Raw genomic sequence first — 20300 nt, 5'->3', positions numbered from 1 at the left:
CTTTGCTCCCCATTCTTCTCCAACGTGAGCTGTCATTTGTTATAGTGATCAAAGCCATTTCGATGGTGTAAGATGAAATCTAAAAGTAATTTTGATTTGCATTTCCATGATGACTAAGGATCTTGAACACTTCTTTAAGTGTTTCTCATCCATTTGAGTTTACACTTGAGAATTCTTTGTGTAGATCTGTACCCCATTGGTAAAATTCCTTTATTTGTTTTCTTAATATCTAGTTTTTTTAGTTCTTTATATATTTTAGAAATTAATCCTCTGTCAGATGAGTAATTGGTAAAAATCTTTTCCCATTCTGTAGCCTGCTTCCTTGTTAAAATGATGATATGCTTTGCCATACAGAAGCTTGTCAATTTCATGAGGTCCTACTTATTAGTTATTAATTTTGGTGTCTGTGCTAATGGTGTTCTATTTAGGCAGTTTTCTTCTGTGCCAATGAGTTCAATGATATTTCCACTTTCTCTTCTATCATGTTCAGTGTATCTAGTTTTACACTGAGGTGTTTGATACATTTGGAGTTTAGTTTTGTGAAGGGTGATAAATATGCATCTATTTGAATTCTTCTACATGTTGATGTCAGGTTTGACCAGCACCATGTGTTGAAGATGCTGTCTTTTAACCTGTGTGTATTTCTGAGTTTTTTTTATCAAAAATCAGTAGGCTATAGGTGTGTGGATTCATGTCTGGGTTTCAATTGATCCATCAACCAACATGTTTGTTTTTGTGCCAATACCATGCTATTTTTATTACTATAGCTCTGTAGTACTATTTCAGGTTGGGGATGGTGATAACCCAGCATTTCTTTTCATGGTGCAGGAATGTTTTACCTCTCCTAGGTCTTTCCTGTGTTTTCAAATAAAAATGAAAATTGTCCCTTCATGAGTTGTGAAGAATTGTTTTGGAATGCTGATGGGGATTTCACTCAATCTGTAAACTGCTTTTAGAATGATGCCCGTTTTCACTCTATCAATCCTACTGATCCATGAGAATGGGAGATTTTTCTATCTTCTGATATTGTCTTCAGTTTCTTTCTTCAGTGTCCTAAAGTTTTATCACATAAGTCTTTTACTTGCTTGGTTAGAGCTACCCTGAGATATTTTATATTATTTGTGGGTATTGTGAAGAGTGTTAGCACCAACATTTCTCTGTCTAGTTTTTGTCTGGGTAACCAGACTATTGCCAAGAGTAAAGTATTAAAATCTCCCACTATCAGTGTGAGAAGGTCAATGTGTGATTTAGGATATAGTAGTGTTTCTTTTGTGAACTTGTGTGCCCTTGTATTTGGTGTATACATGAAGACTCTTGGTGGATTTTTCTCTTGATGAGTATGAAGTCCCTTCCCTGTCTCTTTGGATTAGTTTTGAACTGATATCTATTTTATCACATATTGAAATGGCTACACCAGCTTGCTTCTTCGGTCCATTTGCTTGGAATACTATTTTTCTATTCCTTTCACACTGAGATACTGTCTATCTTTGAAAGTTTTAAGTTGTACTTCTTTTTTTTTTTTTTTTTTTTTTTTGTTTAAAATGAGTTTTTTTTTTCCATTTTTTATTAGGTATTTAGCTCATTTACATTTCCAATGCTATACCAAAAGTCCCCCATACCCACCCACCCCCACTCCCCTACCTGCCCACTCCCCCTTTTTGGCCCTGGCGTTCCCCTGTTCTGGGGCATATAAAGTTTGTGTGTCCAATGGGCCTCTCTTTCCAGTGATGGCCGACTAGGCCATCTTTTGATACATATGCAGCTAGAGTCAAGAGCTCCGGGGTACTGGTTAGTTCATAATGTTGATCCACCTATAGGGTTGCAGATCCCTTTAGCTCCTTGGGTACTTTCTCTAGCTCCTCCATTGGGAGCCCTGTGATCCATCCATTAGCTGACTGTGGGCATCCACTTCTGTGTTTGCTAGGCCCTGGCATAGTCTCACAAGAGACAGCTACATCTGGGTCCTTTCGATAAAATCTTGCTACTGTATGCAATGGTGTCAGCGTTTGGATGCTGATTATGGGGTGGATCCCTGGATAAGGCAGTCTCTACATGGTCCACCCTTTAATCTCAGCTCCAAACTTTGTCTCTGTAACTCCTTCCAAGGGTGATTTGTTCCCACTTCTAAGGAGGGGCATAGTGTCCACACTTCAGTCTTCATTTTTCTTGAGTTTCATGTCTTTAGGAAATTGTAACTTATATCTTGGGTATCCTAGGTTTTGGGCTAATATCCACTTATCAGTGAGTACATATTGTGTGAGTTCCTTTGTGAATGTGTTACCTCACTCAGGATGATGCCCTCCAGGTCCATCCATTTGGCTAGGAATTTCATAAATTCATTCTTTTTAATAGCTGAGTAGTACTCCATTGTGTAGATGTACCACATTTTCTGTATCCATTCCTCTGTTGAGGGGCATCTGGGTTCTTTCCAGCTTCTGGCTATTATAAATAAGGCTGCTATGAACATAGTGGAGCATGTGTCCTTCTTACCAGTTGGGGCATCTTCTGGATATATGCCCAGGAGAGGTATTGCTGGATCCTCCGGTAGTACTATGTCCAATTTTCTGAGGAACCGCCAGACGGATTTCCAGAGTGGTTGTACAAGCCTGCAATCCCACCAACAATGGAGGAGTGTTCCTCTTTCTCCACATCCTCGCCAGCATCTGCTGTCACCTGAATTTTTGATCTTAGACATTCTGACTGGTGTGAGGTGGAATCTTAGGGTTGTTTTGATTTGCATTTCCCTGATGATTAAGGATGTTGAACATTTTTTCAGGTGCTTCTCTGCCATTCGGTATTCCTCAGGTGAGAATTCTTTGTTCAGTTCTGAGCCCCATTTTTTAATGGGGTTGTTTGATTTTCTGAAGTCCACCTTCTTGAGTTCTTTATATATGTTGGATATTAGTCCCCTATCTGATTTAGGATAGGTAAAGATCCTTTCCCAATCTGTTGGTGGTCTCTTTGTCTTATTGACGGTGTCTTTTGCCTTGCAGAAACTTTGGAGTTTCATTAGGTCCCATTTGTCAATTCTCGATCTTACAGCACAAGCCATTGCTGTTCTGTTCAGGAATTTTTCCCCTGTGCCCATATCTTCAAGGCTTTTCCCCACTTTCTCCTCTATAAGTTTCAGTGTCTCTGGTTTTATGTGAAGTTCTTTGATCCATTTAGATTTGACCTTAGTACAAGGAGATAAGTATGGATCGATTCGCATTCTTCTACATGATAACAACCAGTTGTGCCAGCACCATTTGTTGAAAATGCTGTCTTTCTTCCACTGGATGGTTTTAGCTCCCTTGTCGAAGATCAAGTGACCATAGGTGTGTGGGTTCATTTCTGGGTCTTCAATTCTATTCCATTGGTCTACTTGTCTGTCTCTATACCAGTACCATGCAGTTTTTACCACAATTGCTCTGTAGTAAAGCTTTAGGTCCGGCATGGTGATTCCACCAGAGGTTCTTTTATCCTTGAGAAGAGTTTTTGCTATCCTAGGTTTTTTGTTATTCCAGATGAATTTGCAAATTGCTCCTTCTAATTCGTTGAAGAATTGAGTTGGAATTTTGATGGGGATTGCATTGAATCTGTAGATTGCTTTTGGCAAGATAGCCATTTTTACAATATTGATCCTGCCAATCCATGAGCATGGGAGATCTTTCCATCTTCTGAGATCTTCTTTAATTTCTTTCTTCAGAGACTTGAAGTTTTTATCATACAGATCTTTCACTTCCTTAGTTAGAGTCACGCCGAGATATTTTATATTATTTGTGACTATTGAGAAGGGTGTTGTTTCCCTAATTTCTTTCTCAGCCTGTTTATTCTTTGTGTAGAGAAAGGCCATTGACTTGTTTGAGTTAATTTTATATCCAGCTACTTCACCGAAGCTGTTTATCAGGTTTAGGAGTTCTCTGGTGGAATTTTTAGGGTCACTTATATATACTATCATATCATCTGCAAAAAGTGATATTTTGACTTCCTCCTTTCCAATTTGTATCCCCTTGATCTCCTTTTGTTGTCGAATTGCTCTGGCTAATACTTCAAGTACTATGTTGAAAAGGTAGGGAGAAAGTGGGCAGCCTTGTCTAGTCCCTGATTTTAGTGGGATTGCTTCCAGCTTCTCTCCATTTACTTTGATGTTGGCTACTGGTTTGCTGTAGATTGCTTTTATCATGTTTAGGTATGGGCCTTGAATTCCTGATCTTTCCAGAACTTTTATCATGAATGGGTGTTGGATCTTGTCAAATGCTTTTTCTGCATCCAACGAGATGATCATGTGGTTTTTGTCTTTGAGTTTGTTTATATAGTGGATTACATTGATGGATTTTCGTATATTAAACCATCCCTGCATTCCTGGAATAAAACCTACTTGGTCAGGATGGATGATTGCTTTAATGTGTTCTTGGATTCGGTTAGCGAGAATTTTATTGAGGATTTTTGCATCGATATTCATAAGAGAAATTGGTCTGAAGTTCTCTATCTTTGTTGGATCTTTCTGTGGTTTAGGTATCAGAGTAATAGTGGCTTCATAAAATGAGTTGGGTAGAGTACTTTCTACTTCTATCTTGTGAAAAAGTTTGTGCAGAACTGGAATTAGATCTTCTTTGAAGGTCTGATAGAACTCTGCACTAAACCCGTCTGGTCCTGGGCTTTTTTTGGCTGGGAGACTATTTATAACTGCTTCTATTTCTTTAGGGGATATGGGACTGTTTAGAAGGTCAACTTGATCCTGATTCAACTTTGGTACCTGGTATCTGTCCAGAAATTTGTCCATTTCGTCCAGGTTTTCCAGTTTTGTTGAGTATAGCCTTTTGTAGAAGGATCTGATGGTGTTTTGGATTTCTTCAGGATCTGTTGTTATGTCTCCCTTTTCAGTTCTGATTTTGTTAATTAGGATTTTGTCTCTGTGCCCTTTAGTGAGTCTAGCTAAGGGTTTATCTATCTTGTTGATTTTCTCAAAGAACCAACTCCTCGTTTGGTTAATTCTTTGAATAGTTCTTCTTGTTTCCACTTGGTTGATTTCACCCCTGAGTTTGATTATTTCCTGCTGTCTACTCCTCTTGGGTGAATTTGCTTCCTTTTTTTGTAGAGCTTTTAGATGTGCTGTCAAGCTGCTAGTATGTGCTCTCTCCCGTTTCTTCATGGAGGCACTCAGAGCTATGAGTTTCCCTCTTAGAAATGCTTTCATTGTGTCCCAAAGGTTTGGGTACGTTGTGGCTTCATTTTCATTAAACTCTAAAAAGTCTTTAATTTCTTTCTTTATTCCTTCCTTGACCAAGGTATCATTGAGAAGAGTGTTGTTCAATTTCCACGTGAGTGTTGGCTTTCTGTTATTTTTTTTGTTATTGAAGATCAGCCTTAGTGCATGGTGATCTGATAGGATACATGGGACAATTTCAATATTTTTGAATCTGTTGAGGCCTGTTTTGTGACCTATTATGTGGTCAATTTTGGAGAAGGTACCATGAGGTGCTGAGAAGAAGGTATATCCTTTTGTTTTAGGATAAAATGTTCTGTAGATATCTGTCAGATCCATTTGTTTCATCACTTCTGTTAGTTTCAGTGTGTCCCTGTTTAGTTTCTGTTTCCATGATCTGTCCATTGGTGAAAGTGGTGTGTTGAAGTCTCCCACTATTATTGTGTGAGGTGCAATGTGTGCTTTGAGCTTTACTAAAGTTTCTTTAATGAATGTGGCTGCCCTTGTATTTGGCGCATAGATATTCAGAATCGAGAGTTCCTCTTGGAGGATTTTACCTTTGATGAGAACAAAGTGCCCCTCCTTATCTTTTTTGATGACTTTGGGTTGGAAGTCAATCTTATCAGATATTAGGATGGCTACTCCAGCTTGTTTCTTCATATCATTTGCTTGGAAAATTGTTTTCCAGCCTTTTATTCTGAGGTAGTGTCTATCTTTTTCTCTGAGATGTGTCTCCTGTAAACAGCAAAATGTTGGGTCTTGTTTGTGTAGCCAGTTTGTTAGTCTATGTCTTTTTATTGGGGAGTTGAGACCATTGATGTTAAGAGATATTAAGGAAAAGTAATTGTTGCTTCCTGTTATTTTTGTTGTTAAAGTTGGCATTCTGTTCTTGTGGCTGTCTTCTTTTAGGTTTGTTGAGGGATTACCTTCTTGTTTTTTCTAGGGCATTGTTCCCGTTCTTGTATTGGTTTTTTTCTGTTATTACCCTTTGAAGGGCTGGATTCGTGGAGAGATAATGTGAGAATTTGGTTTTGTCGTGGAATACTTTGGTTTCTCCATCTATGGTAATTGAGAGTTTGGCTGGGTATAGTAGCCTGGGCTGGAATTTGTGTTCTTTTAGTGTCTGTATAACATCTGTCCAGGCTCTTCTGGCTTTCATAGTCTCTGGTGAAAAATCTGGTGTAATTCTGATAGGCTTGCCTTTGTATGTTACTTGACCTTTTTCCCTTACCGCTTTTAGTATTCTATCTTTATTTAGTGCATTTGTTGTTCTGATTATTATGTGTCGGGAGGAATTTCTTTTCTGGTCCAGTCTATTTGGAGTTCTGTAGGCTTCTTGTATGTTCATAGGTATCTCTTTCTTTATATTTGGGAAGTTTTCTTCAATAATTTTGTTGAAGATGTTTGCTGGTCCTTTGAGTTGAAAATCTTCATTCTCATCCACTCCTATTATCCGTAGGTTTGGTCTTCTCATTGTGTCCTGGATTTCCTGGATATTTTGAGTTAGGATCTTTTTGCATTTTCCATTTTCTTTGATTGTTGTGCCGATGTTCTCTATGGAATCTTCTGCACCTGAGATTCTCTCTTCCATCTCTTGTATTCTGTTGCTGATGCTCAAATCTATGGTTCCAGATTTCTTTCCTAGGGTTTCTATCTCCAGTGTTGCCTCACTTTGAGTTTTCTTTATTGTTTCTACTTCCCTTTTTAGGTCTAGTATGGTTTTGTTCATTTCCATCACCTGTTTGTATGTTTTTTCCTCTTTTTCTGTAAGGACTTCTACCTGTTTGATTGTGTTTTCCTGTTTTTCTTTAAGGACTTGTAACTCTTTGGCAGTGTTCTCCTGTATTTCTTTAAGTGATTTATTAAAGTCCTTCTTGATGTCCTCTACCATCATCATGAGATATGCTTTTAAATCTAGGTCTAGGTTTTCGGGTGTGTTGGGGTGCCCTGGACTGGGCGAAGTGGGAGTACTGGGTTCTGATGATGGTGAGTGGTCTTGGTTCCTGTTAGTAGGATTCCTACGTTTACCTTTCGCCATCTGGTAATCTCTGGAGTTAGTAGTTATAGTTGACTCTGTTTAGAGATTGTTCTTCTGGTGATTCTGTTACCGTCTCTCAGCAGACCTGGGAGACAGATTCTCTCCTCTGAGTTTCAGTGCTCAGAGCACTCTCTGCTGGCAAGCTCTCTTACAGGGAAGGTGCGCAGATATCTTGTTTTTGGACCTCCTCCTGGTCGAAGAAGAAGGCCCAAAACAGGGCCTCTCTCAGAAGCTGTGTTGCTTTGGCAGTTCCCAGAAGCTGTCAGCTTCTGTGGTGCAGACTCTCACCTGTGCAGACTAAAATCCTAAGTTCCAGGGAGTCCTGGAACCAAGATGGTGACCGCTGCTCCTGAGGCCAAGGCCGTCTCCCGAGCCAGGTGGACACCTGTCCTCTGGTCCGGATGGTGGCCGGTTATCTGCGGCCCGCCCAGGCTGCTGCCTCAGCGGCTCTGTGCTTCCGCCCGTCCCAGAAGCTGTCCGGTTCTCTGGCGCACCCTCTCACCTGTTCAGACTAATTTCCTAAGTTCTGCTGAGTCCCGGAACCAAGATGGCGACCGCTGCTCCTGAGGCCAAGGCCGTCTCCCAAGCCAGGTGGACACCTGTCCTCTGGTCCGGATGGTGGCCGGTTGTCTGCGGCCCGCCCAGGCTGCTGCCTCAGCGGCTCTGTGCTTCTGCCCGTCCCAGAAGCTGTCCGGTTCTCTTAAGTTGTACTTCTTGAATGCAACAGAAGAATGGATTCCCTTTTTGCATACATTCTATTAGTCAGTGTTTTTTCATTGAGTAATTGAAACCATTAATATTGAGAGATATCAATTTCATTCCTGTTATTTTGTTATTGTGATGTGAGTTTTTCTGATATTTCAATTTGCTTGTCTAGGATTATTTTTTTCTATGTTTTTACTTGAGTGTAGATAATCATTTCAGGTTTATAGTTTTCCTTCTGCTTGGTAACTTTTGAAGATTGGATTTATGAATGGATATTGCTTAAATTTAGTCATCTATTATGATTGAAAGTTTTGCTGGGTATAGTAGTCTGTGCTGTATCTATGGTCTCTTAGATGTGTCTGTAGCACATCTGCCCAAGCCCTTCTGGCTTTTAGAGTCTCCATTGAGAAGCCAGGTGTCATTCTAACAGGTTTGCTTTCTATGTTTCTTGGTTCACCTAAAACTTTTAATATTCTTTCTTTATTCTGTATGTTTGTTGTTTTAATTATTATGTGCCTAGGGGAATCTCTTGTCTGGTGCAGTCTATTTATTGTTCTGTATGCTTCCTATACCTTTATAGGAATCACCTTCCTTAGATTAGAAAATTTTTCTTTTCTGATTTTGATTAAAATATCTCCAGGACCTGTGTTTCTTCTACTTCTTCTACTCCTATTATTCTTAGATTTGATCTTTTCATTGTGTCTCAGATTTCCTCAATATTTTATACTGAGAATTTACTTATTAATTTAACATTTTTCTTTGATTGTGATGTCTTATTTCTTTTATCATATCTTTGCTGCCTGAGATTCTCTCTTCTACCTCTTATATTCTGTCAGTGAGGCTTGCCTCTGAGGGTCCTGATTGAATTTCTAAATTTTGCATTTCCTATTTCCCTCAGCCTGGGTTTTCTTTATTGATTATATTTCCATTTTCAGGACCTGAATGGTTTCATTCACTTCCACTGTTTGCTTGTGTGCTCATAGATTTCTATAAAGAATTTATTCATTTCCTCTTTAAGGACCTCTATCATATCCACAAAGGCTATATTAGGGTCTGGTGCTTCAGCTACATTGCAAATCTCAGGACATACTGTGGCAGGGTTGATAAGCTCTAGTGGTGACATATTGTCATGGCTGTTGTTAATTATGTTTTCATTCTGGACCCTAGGCATTTGGGTATGGGATATTTGTAATTCTAGGTGCTTATCTCAGATCTTGTCTTTGCTTGGTGAGTGATTTGTTTCTTGGTTTCTATTGTCTTTTTTGGTTTTTAAGAAGGTGTGGTGGCTGTGGGTTGCCTGGTAGGGAATTGTCCTGGGATCCTGATAGTGCAGCCACTGGGTTTTCCAGGTAAAATGTGTTTCTAGATGTTGGGATGAGTTGGGGGTGGGGGATAGAGTTATCAGGGTCCAAAGGAGGGAGGAAAACAGGTTGTTCCACCAAAATTTCATTAGCCCCCTGGGAATGTGGGTAGAGATTAGGGAGAAGCCACAGCAGGTAGTCTGCTACAGAGCTAGGGTTGAGACTGAAGGATGAGATATGGAGAGGAGAGGAGAAAAAGTGAAGATGCGAAGCTTGTCTTCTTGCTTCCCTAGCAGGCTTAGCTGGCTGGCTCCCAGGGAATGCCTGCTGGAGTTGCGGGTGGGATAAAGTGATGAGCCAGGAGAAGGAAATTTGGAGGGGAAGTTCTGTGTGATCCCCTGAAGTCTGGGGCAGAGGAGAAGGAGGAGGCCATAGCAGGTGGTTGGCTACAGGACTGGGCATGAGACTGGGGGATTGGATTTAAAGGAGAGGGGGAAAATAGGAAGTTCTACAGTTAGTCTACCTGCTTCCCTGGCTGGAGTGGCCTCCACTCACTATATAGATATAGATGATATATATATATATATATATATATATATATATATATAGAGAGAGAGAGAGAGAGAGAGAGAGAGAGAGAGAGAGATGGAGAGAGAGATAGAGGTAGCGTAAATATAGATAATCACTTTCAGTCTTAAAATGCTCTAAAGTCCAGATCAATGGTCTGTTTCAGAAGAATATATTATGTTGGGAGTTAATATACCCTCTTTATTCATTATCAAATATTGTCTATCTAATGAATTCAGTGTTAATTTACTATGGTCTGATTATGACATATAAGGAGCTTCAAGGAGAAGCTATATGTGACAGAGATTATTTTTCTAATGTATTTTCTTGGATTTGGCAGATTTCTTTTTATTTCCAAAAAATTGTTTTTTAGTATGTATCTAGTACTCCTCTTTGTACAAAGATAAGGTATGATAGTTTGAATGGGGATGGATATGCCCCTATGGGCTTATATATTTTGATACTTGATCCCTAGTTGGTAACTATTTTAGGAAAATTTAAGAGGTGTGCCCTCCATGGTATGCCTCGATGGTATGGGGGGGTGGGGATTAGTGGTTTCAAAAGCCCACTCCTTGGGCTTCTAGATCAGATGGAGACTCTCAGCTATTGCTCCAGTACCACACCTACCTGCCAGTTGCCATGTTCCTTTCCATATGGTCATAGACTCACCCTCTGAAATTGTAAGCAAGCATCCAATCAGTTAAATGTTTTCTTTTATAAGTTGTCTTGGTCATGGTGCCTCTTCACAGCAATAGAAAAGTAACTATAATACAAAGAAACCATAATGTTGGCAAAAATATCTGCAATTCCTCTAGATAGCATCCATAGCAATTTCTTATAAGTCATTTCAATCATGTGAAGAAACCCAAACCACTGATATAATCTACTCTTACTTTAAAAGAAACTAATTGAAGCCCATTTTCCTTACAAAGAGATGAAGCAAGTTTTAATCTAGCATTCATCAGTGGGCCTGGGAACATGGATTAAACAAATCCCGGAGGCAAATGACATATGTACTGATCTGAACTGAGACCTTCACTCAGGGATGCCTCAACAAGTTCTGCAGTAAGATGACAGATGGAGAGAGGTGACTCTATAAAGTAAGCCTGTGGTGAGAGGTAGAATAGTGTCTAGGGTAACTGAAGAAATTAGCTTACACTAAGACACATTCCTCAGAGAGAAACAAATCAAAACTCAAATTGACAAGCAGCTTATGCTAACCAAAAGAAGAGTAAGGGAGGGAGGAAGGGAAGGATGTAAGAGGGAGGGAGGGAGGGAGAGAGGGAGGGAGGGAGGGAGAGAGAGAGGGAGGGAGAGAGAGAGAGAGAGAGAGAGAGAGAGAGAGAGAGAGAGAGAGAGAGAGAGGCTATCAACCTGAAGGACAGGTATAAATCATAATTTACAAGCAGATGCCCACCCTCCAATTTAACAGTGGAAGAGGAGCTTAAAGTAAGGGCCTTAACTGTATGTCATTCTTTAGGCAAATGATTAGTCAGTTTAAGGGGAATATTTTCTTGCCTTCCAAAATGTTTTAATGTCATGTAAACTATGTTAGAATTTTCATAACCTCCAAATCTTGTGGCAGGCACCATTAACAGCTTTCTGTTTCAACACCTGTTCACAAATCATAACATTTTAGTTAAACTGGCAAATGAGTGTCTTACATAATGGAAGTATAAGAGCAAACTTGATGTAAAATCATTTTGACAATTAGTTTTCCATACTATAGATATTAACAGTTGTTTAGATTTCTAATGTGACCTAACGACCTTTTTCATGTCTTCATGCCAGATACTGAAGTAAGTTGGATTCATTTCTAACTTTGCCATGGGGAAGGGATCTTTCTTGTTCTCTGAGTCATCTCAGTGCAAGATGAGTACATTTGGTCCTCAATAAATTCTTTACCATACATATGAACACAAAGTTTAAAGCTGAACACACATTTATTTCACTGGGCACAGAATCTCTTGGTGACAGATAGCTCTCAAGTCCCCACCTTTGAAAGGAAAAGTAAATAAAATTTTGGTCAGAAACACTTTTCCAGATTTTTTTTAAAAATTGGAATTATTCCCCAAAGATTTTTTTTTAGCTCATAGGTGACTAACTCAATACCACCTTACTTGGTTAGCACTATCACTAAGTATTATTTTAAAATTTTATATCTCAGTTCCTGGTTTTCTGAAGGCAACCAGGAAAGGATGGCATTGTTTAATAAAGATATTTAGTATACTTCCCTGTCACAAAACTCACAAAACCTTAAGGGAAGTGGTCAAAAACTCTCCAAAGAAAGTAGATCAATCCCTTACCCCAATAGGACTCCCAATGTACAGAAATCTAAAGACAACCAAAATTAGGAAAGGGCAAGGGATAACCGCGTCATCGGCCTAGGACTGACAGATGATACCAGACAAGTTCTGAGACTCTCCAGTGATCCAGGTCACAGATGATGATAGCATGGATCACTTGGACCATAGTGACCATGGTCATTGTAATATATGTGTTAAATGGGTAGATCTGATAAATATTTGAAAGTTATGGTGATGTGAATGTTTATTCCCCTCTAAAACTCACATGGCAAAGCAACTGCCAACATCAGGATATTGGAAAGTGCATCTTTTAAGGGATGATTAGATCATGAGGCTTCCAGGCACAGGATTTATCCCTTTAATATGGTTCTCTTTCATGGTTCTTCTGCCTCCCATCAGAAAGGATGGCAGAGAGGCCCCCATCAGATCTCCTTGACATCCAATCTCTGTCTATTCACTGTATCTATATTTATATATAATAGTCTCAGTCATACTGTTAGAGCAGCACCAAATGAAAGAACAATAAGCAAGATTAATTTTATTTACTAATGACTAGAATGTAGAATATCAGAGGAAAACCCACCATGGAAATGTTTTGTAGAGTATATGGGGAAGTCACCTGGAACATGTTAAACTTAGAGTTGAAATACCCACTAGAGATCCAGGTGGAGATGTTTACTAGGCAGGAGGCAGGTACACTTAACAAACTACCACTTGTATTACAGTAACCCTGAAAGAAAATCCATTCATTCAGGTGTACAAAGCTCAGAACAACCTTTCCAAAGATCACATCTCCAGAAAATGGAAGATATTACACATTTGCCACACATATACACCTACACACATATTTACAAATGCACATACACATATACATAAAATGTGAAAAAATACTTAAAGTGAATTTAATTTGAAATTCATTTATAGTCCAATCGTTTCATGTGTGTGGCCCACATATCTAAATGGAGACGAACAGCAAAGCAAGCACCAAGACCTTACTCATTGTTATAGAACCCATGTTGGCAAGTAGGCAACCTTCTCAACTGTAAATACACAATAACAACTGATTTAAATAACCACAGGCTGGGTCTCAGTTCTCACCACCATGTTTCCCAAAATCTCCCTTCAGGACTTCATTTGAGAGCTGCATTGTTCCAAAGAACCCTTGAGCACCTCAAAAGGTATGACTTCAACTAAGGCACTGAACATTTATTCTCAAACTGTACATAATTTAAACACTCTCCTAAGGCAGACAACTGCTATACCTGATGGAATATGCATGGGACATTCCTTCCCATCAGCAAGTAAGCTTCCTGAACGTGGGCACCAGACTTCATGCCCCCGCCAGCTGACCATGCTTCTTAGCAAATGGCATCTCTCCTCCCCTTCAAGCTCCTGCCTCTTGTCACTTGCTCACTCGCAGATGTTTTGAGGACATTCCTTTCTGTAACATTTATATTACTATCAGTCACCTTAAATATGTATAATGTAATGTCTATAACTCAACAGTTGCAGTATGTTAATAGTCTGTAATAACAGGATCCCCACAAACCCTTCTATACTCCATTCCCCTCCCTGCCTCCCAAGGAGAAACCACCATCTTGATGATGCTTATCATCTCAAGTCAGGCTTTAAACTTTTTCTACATGTGTGTCTATAAACAAAGAGAAAATTCTTCAAGCGAGTCTAAGATCATAGCATGCCCCTCAGATGGCTGGAGCCTTAACTGCTGCAGAGACTTTATAACCTTATAAAACATCAGCGTTTCTACAAACCAGATGAAATCTGGGAAGTGTTCACAAGTAGTGGAGCAAGCCAGAGATCATAAAGTCTATCTTGTGAGAAAAGCACAAGCTTAGAATTATTTAAACTGAGCAGAGGAGGGGAAGGACATAGCTTCAAGAAAGAAATACCATGGCTGTCTTCACAAGCTAAATAAACCCCAAGAGAGGAAATCTCCCAGTAATTAGACAGAGCCGGTCCAGAGGCAAGGCAGATGGGTAGCTCCATATTTCTTGGGATGTCCAGATTTTCTAACTAGGACTTTTATTCCTACCCCTCTTCTCTGGGTTGATTTGGTTTTAGTTACCTTAAATACCTTTCTCCTTCTCAGCTCCAATAAACCATCTATGTATCAGGCTAGTTCCCAGCAAGAGGTGCTCAGGTTCAGATATGAATGCAAGTGTCATTCAAGGGAGAGGATCCCAGGAGAAGATACTAACAGGCCAGGGGAGCAGGACAGACAAGCAAACAAGATGAATCCATAGGACAATGTTAGAGAGTAAATTACTCTTCCAAATTGCCCCTATACTACGGGTAGTTAGGAACTGGGTTTTCAAAGCTCCACCCCAGAGATCATAGGCTGTAGTTCACCTGGCAAATAGGACCTAAACCACCAGCCAGTATGGATCTCTATAGCTCTCTGGAGGCAAAGCAGACCCTGTAGAGTTATTAGCTTTGTATCTTTAGGGCTGAAAGAAGGCACATGGAAGTCCTGGGACTCCACAGGCATGATAGTTGTCTGAGGAGGTCAGAGCCATGCCTACAGTGTATATTTGGCAAACAGATTGAGCTGTTGAGCTGTAGAGGGCTTTAGAATTTCCACCAGCAACATGTGGACTCAAAAGGCATTCTAATATCTGCACTTTCCCAGAGACTTCCACACACCAGCTTAGGGATGTCAAGTGAAGTTAGCTGTTAAATAAGCTCTGCCATGACTCAAAACCACAGTGAGCTACATAGCTTAGACAAAAGCCACCCTGCCTTCTGCAATGGCTTGTGATGTCATTCACTCATCAAGCCACTACTGGTCTGATCATATCCTGAAATAACCTCGTTGATATACTTGACTGTATGCTTTGAGACCCTCTCTCAACTCACACGGTAAATACATTTCATCAACCCCTTTCATCAATAGGCAGCTAGGGTCCAGCTTACTTCCCAGTACTGTCTATATGCTAACCATAAATTCAGCATCGCCCCCTGGTCTGGAACTGGATGGCCTAGGAAAATCCAAAGTGTCCATGTAGAGGACAGACCCTGACGTGAAGCCAAATGCACCATGGATGGACTCTCAGATATGCAAATGCACAGATAAAACAAGGTCTTCAGCTACTCATCATGCTTAGGAGGTTTGGGCTGTCAGCTTTGGGGAATTGTGAAATAGGGTGAGGCTCCAATTAAGCATCAATCGAACTGTTTGGGCAATTGTCTGTGCAGACTCCCAAGCTGACTCACCACCCAATAGGCCCTTTCAATATACATAAGCAAATTGGCACACTGACTGGAAGCCATCTTATGGAAATGGGAAAACATCCACTCCAAAGAGATATTTTGTCACGGGCCCAATAAACTACATCATGGCATCTCAGAGAGGCGAGAGAGTGCCTCTGGGGAACGGAGGCAAATGTACTTCTTAGTCATAATTCTGTCTGTAGTCGGTCCCATACACTCTCAGCATAGTTAAAGCACCCTGACCTGAATTGAACTGAGAAAGGGCTAGAAGCAAATGCTTATCCACAGTATAAATAATATCACAGCTGGGTGCAGGGTAGGGGAGGGAGGGCTGAACAACAGGCTGGTTCAAGCAAGTCTGCCCTGCTCTCTATTCTACATTCACAGAGGTAATTTTAGTCTCTATTAGTTTGGATGATGAATCTTTGTGCTATATGCAAAGCACACAGAAAACTAAACCCCAGATGCCTAGGCACGTGTCACATCAATTAATTCTATGTGTTTATGCCTTCTTCATGGTACTAAAAAGAAGTATTAGCTTGAATACAATTCTTAAAGTTTATGTTTTTTATCTTATTTTTTTAAAAATCCTTCCAATCATAATATTATGAAAATCTTTCCTCTAGTTCCATGTAGACACTTGCCAGCCTTTCATCTCAAGTTTTGTTGTTAAATGCATCTGCAATATGTTTCTTTATATTAAAAGGTAACCTAGCTTAATTTATTTCTGTGGGTTATAGAATTATTATTGAATGGCCTAGCATTCCACCACTGATTTTTTAAACATATAGTCACTCATTTAATTTATGGGGGGAACACACATACCATGGTGTGTATATTGAGGTCATAGGATAACCTGTAAGAGTTGATTCTCTGCTTCCACCATGTGGGGCCAGGAGTTGAACTCAGGTCAGCAGCCTTGTCAGAAAGCAGTGCCACCCACTGTACCATCACACAGACAAACACAGATATACACAGATACAAATACACACACACACAAATGCACACAGATACAGAGAGACAGATAGACAGACACATATGCACATGCACACACACACACACACACACACACACTCTCTCTCTCTCTCACTCACATTAATGATCTTTTGCCCTCTTGTGTCATGTGCCCTCTACCCTAGCTAAGCCTGTCACTGGCTCCTGTTCCTGATGGGCCCATTTCTGTCATCACTGCTCTAGCCTGTGTGTCCAGACTTTCTGATGTAGGTTTTGTGTCAAATAAGTCAAATCTGTCCTTGCTTTTCTTAAGCTCTTTGTGGCTATTTGGGTTCTTGTTTTCTTTACTTTTCTATCCTTGCCTTTTTTTTTTCCTTTCTTTTCTTGAGACAAAGTTAGCTTGGGCCCTTTGCTTTTCAATGAAAAACATTTCCCTGTGGTGTCATAAAGATTCAGTGTACATTTGGTTGAGATGCTACTATAATTTTAAATTAACAGAGAGAGAGAGAGAGAGCATCAGCATCCTCACAGGGGCAGCACTATAGCTGAAGAAACTGGCCCTGCTCCCATTACTCATCTGCTTCACGTTGTCAAGAGGAATAGGCAGACTTCTTGTGCTCCTTAACCGCTGCTCAGTTTCTCACAGACACACAAAGTCCACGCTCTTAAAAGGATTCTCTTTAATTACATTCCACTTACTTGTTCACGCACAGAATATCATTCATTTTTGTATATTGATCTCATACCTAACAACTTTTTAACTCTTCTACTGATCTGTAAATGGCTGATTGCCCACAAGAACAAACCACTATATGTGAAGAATAAGATATTTGTTTGAGAGGTTCATACAATGTAGTTCAATTATATGCATACCCCCAACTCCTCTCCTAGCCACGCAACATCACCACCTCCTCTTCTTTCTCTTACTCTTAGGTGAGTGGCCACTGATCTTCATCCCCAGCCCCTGAGCCAAGTTTTTGTTTTATCTATATTCCATTATATTCTGCATTCCAATTTGTTAGTTTCTAGTCTAATGTTACAATTCCTTGCTTTATTATGATTTCCTTTTCCCCTCTTTTGCTTAGGAACATATAATTAATATTCATTCTTTCTTTTTCTCTAAAGTGGGAATTTAGTGCTCCACAGGCAACACACTCTTACTATTGCTTTGGTTAATTTGTGGTCTACATATTTATATCCAAATTCTTATTAGTGCTGGTCATTATAGGAATACATGGATATTTGTTCTTCTCTTCCTGAGATCAAAACTATATCATTGCAATAGTTTAAATAGTTCATCTAACTAGAACATCTAACAAGTACTTTTCTAAGTACGTGTACCAAAAGCTCTCAAGTGTTTTCTTTTTCTGTCTTCCTTTCCTGAATTTGTCATGTTTCTGAAACAGTTAGGTAATGCAAGCTGTCTGTTTATGGCAGTCTCACTATGTAGCCCAGGCTAGCTTCACACTCACAGTAGGGTTTGCTCTCAGAGCTGTGGGTGAGTATAGTTTTGTATATTCCCCTGTGCTATCTTTTGTTTAGGTATTTTAAACATCCCACAGCACTGGGCTCTAGTAAGGAGAATGCAACTAAGAATTAAGAATTCTCAAGTCATTTACAATGGAATAGAGAGTCATCCATAAAAAAAAAAAAAAAAAAAAACCCGGTGGGAAAAACTGTTGATTTCCCAATAAGAGAAATGTCTCTGCAGGCAATGTATTTTGATATAGGTCATGTCAGGGGCCATCTCGTATACCATCCAACCTAATTAATCCATGAAGCTCTCCATAAAAGGATACTCTTAGGAGGCCTCTGCTGAGTTTCTCCTTTCATGTGTGCTAATTATTACACCTACAATCACATAATCAACCTCTTGGGTTGTAAGGAAAACCAAGGGTGTGAGTGGTTAATTGCAAATGCAAGGGGCCTGTTGCTCATGCAATCAGGAGACCTCCAACATATTAAAATCCGGTGCTCAGTCACAGCATAAATAGAAGTGAAAGGAGATGTCTTTTAAAGACTGATTTTACAAATTCACTTGTAATTGTCTAAAACTCATCAAGACTTTGCAACTCTTTTGAAAGGGTCATAAACAAAACATGCGGAAGAAAGCCCTGACACTGGCCCACCTACTGAACTCATCTGTTCACTTTGGAACCTGTGTCTACCATTTCCTCCAATCCAGACCCTGAAAATGGAGATGGACCAGACATAGATGAAGTTTGCATCCTGTTGTAATATTTTAACACTATAGTGCAATCCAATTACATCTCTCAGGCGTAAGAGCTGTTTTTAGTGTTCCTGGCTAAATTTATCACACCAAATCTTAGATGGAAAATAGTGGTTAGCTATAAATCGAGCTAATGGTGTTCTTCCCACGCTAGGTCTAATGAGGCTCAACTCTCCACAATGGGAAGTGATTTAACAGTATTGACTTCAATGCTAAGCCTTAGTCTCTGCTCCATATGTACAGCACTGTTGGACAATGGAAATCCTCCAAATGGACATTAAAGTCTCCACCTCAATCATTTCAAAAGTGAACTGACAGAGGAAGGGAAGAGAACTGGTCTACTTCTTAACTTTATTTGAATTCAACCAAGTCAGTTTTAGCCTTCTCTGAAAGAACCTTAAAAACAACATTTAACATTTCCAAAATCAGTGTGATTATTAGCCAGGATTTATGATGAACACATTAATATATGAGCCTAGAGTCTCTTAAATAACCTTGAGAGAGGGCTAATCTTCATGACATTTCAGTTTCTCCACCTGGAAAATGGGGGTAAAACTATAGTTTAATTCCTCATGAAAGGGTAATGGTTTTGGACTGTAAAGTACAAAGAAGGAAGCAGACAGATTTTCTTATGTATGAAGATAATTGAACACTGAAACAAATCAAGAATTTTATGTAACCACATCTCAGTTAAATCCACAACAGCATGCTTAGAATGAACACTTAGCCTGTGACTTGCCTTCACTCTTGGATTAATGTCAGCAGCCCTGTATAAGGGGTTTTGCGTAGGTATGTGGCTGTGATTCTCCTACATTTTGTGCATGTGTTTCAAAGGAGTACCAAAAGCAGGCCTCATGGAAACAACAGCATTAAAACATGTTGCCCTGTCACCTGACCTAAGATCACCTACTCCAACTCTCTTGTCTTATCTAACATCAATCCTAGTTACAGTACAGAGGTTGTTTAACATGGAAGGGACACACCCGAAGGCTAAAAGTCTTAGCATGTCTGGGAAAGGACCCCAATACCCAGGCTTGCCTCACTCCGAGAAACTTTTTCTATCTTTTCTTTGGGCTGGAAGATATTTCTGATTTCACGTGGTCTGTAGTCATTTTACAAAACCAAATCCATCACATTATCACATTCGATAACTCAGGATAGTAGTTCTGGATAGTTGTTCAAATCTTTAAGAATCAAAGTTAAGGGGCCTTGGAAGTGGCTCAGCCAGGAAAAGGCTTTTTACATGAAAGGTGGCAGCATACACATATAACCTTGGTGCTGGGTAGGTAGGGGAAAAGGATCTATAATGTTTCCTGGTTGGTCATCTAGTCAAGTTGGCAAGGTTCCTATAGGCACAGGAACTCCATTAGCAGTGAAGAATTTCAAACTCTTTACATTACCATTTAAAGACAGTTTTAGTCCCATGTGTATTTGAAAAAAACATAGTGGGTCTCACTCATTGACACTTGCATCCATCTCTGCACCATAATTTGTTCTTGTACCCTCACTTGTCTTCTCTATCCCTTCTCCTGATCCCCTTCCTCACCCCTAAGTGTCCTCCTTTTTTTTCATATCTTCTCTGTTTCTAGATTCCATCTGCAAGTTTATATTCTCTTCTGAGAAATCTGTTGTGTGACTATCTTGGCCCATTTTGTGATGCTATAACAAAGCACCTGAGACTGGACACTTACAAAATAAAGAGGTTGATTTGAGCTCATGCTTTTTGAGACCAGAAAGTACAAGCTCCAAGCAGCCATTCCTCAAGAGAACCACACAGTAG

This window comes from Mus musculus, chromosome 1 (genome assembly GCF_000001635.26).
Source record: "Mus musculus strain C57BL/6J chromosome 1, GRCm38.p6 C57BL/6J".
Taxonomy (NCBI): Eukaryota; Metazoa; Chordata; class Mammalia; order Rodentia; family Muridae; genus Mus; species Mus musculus.
The sequence above is the reverse complement of the archived record's forward strand: the minus strand, read 5'-3'. Positions refer to the sequence as shown.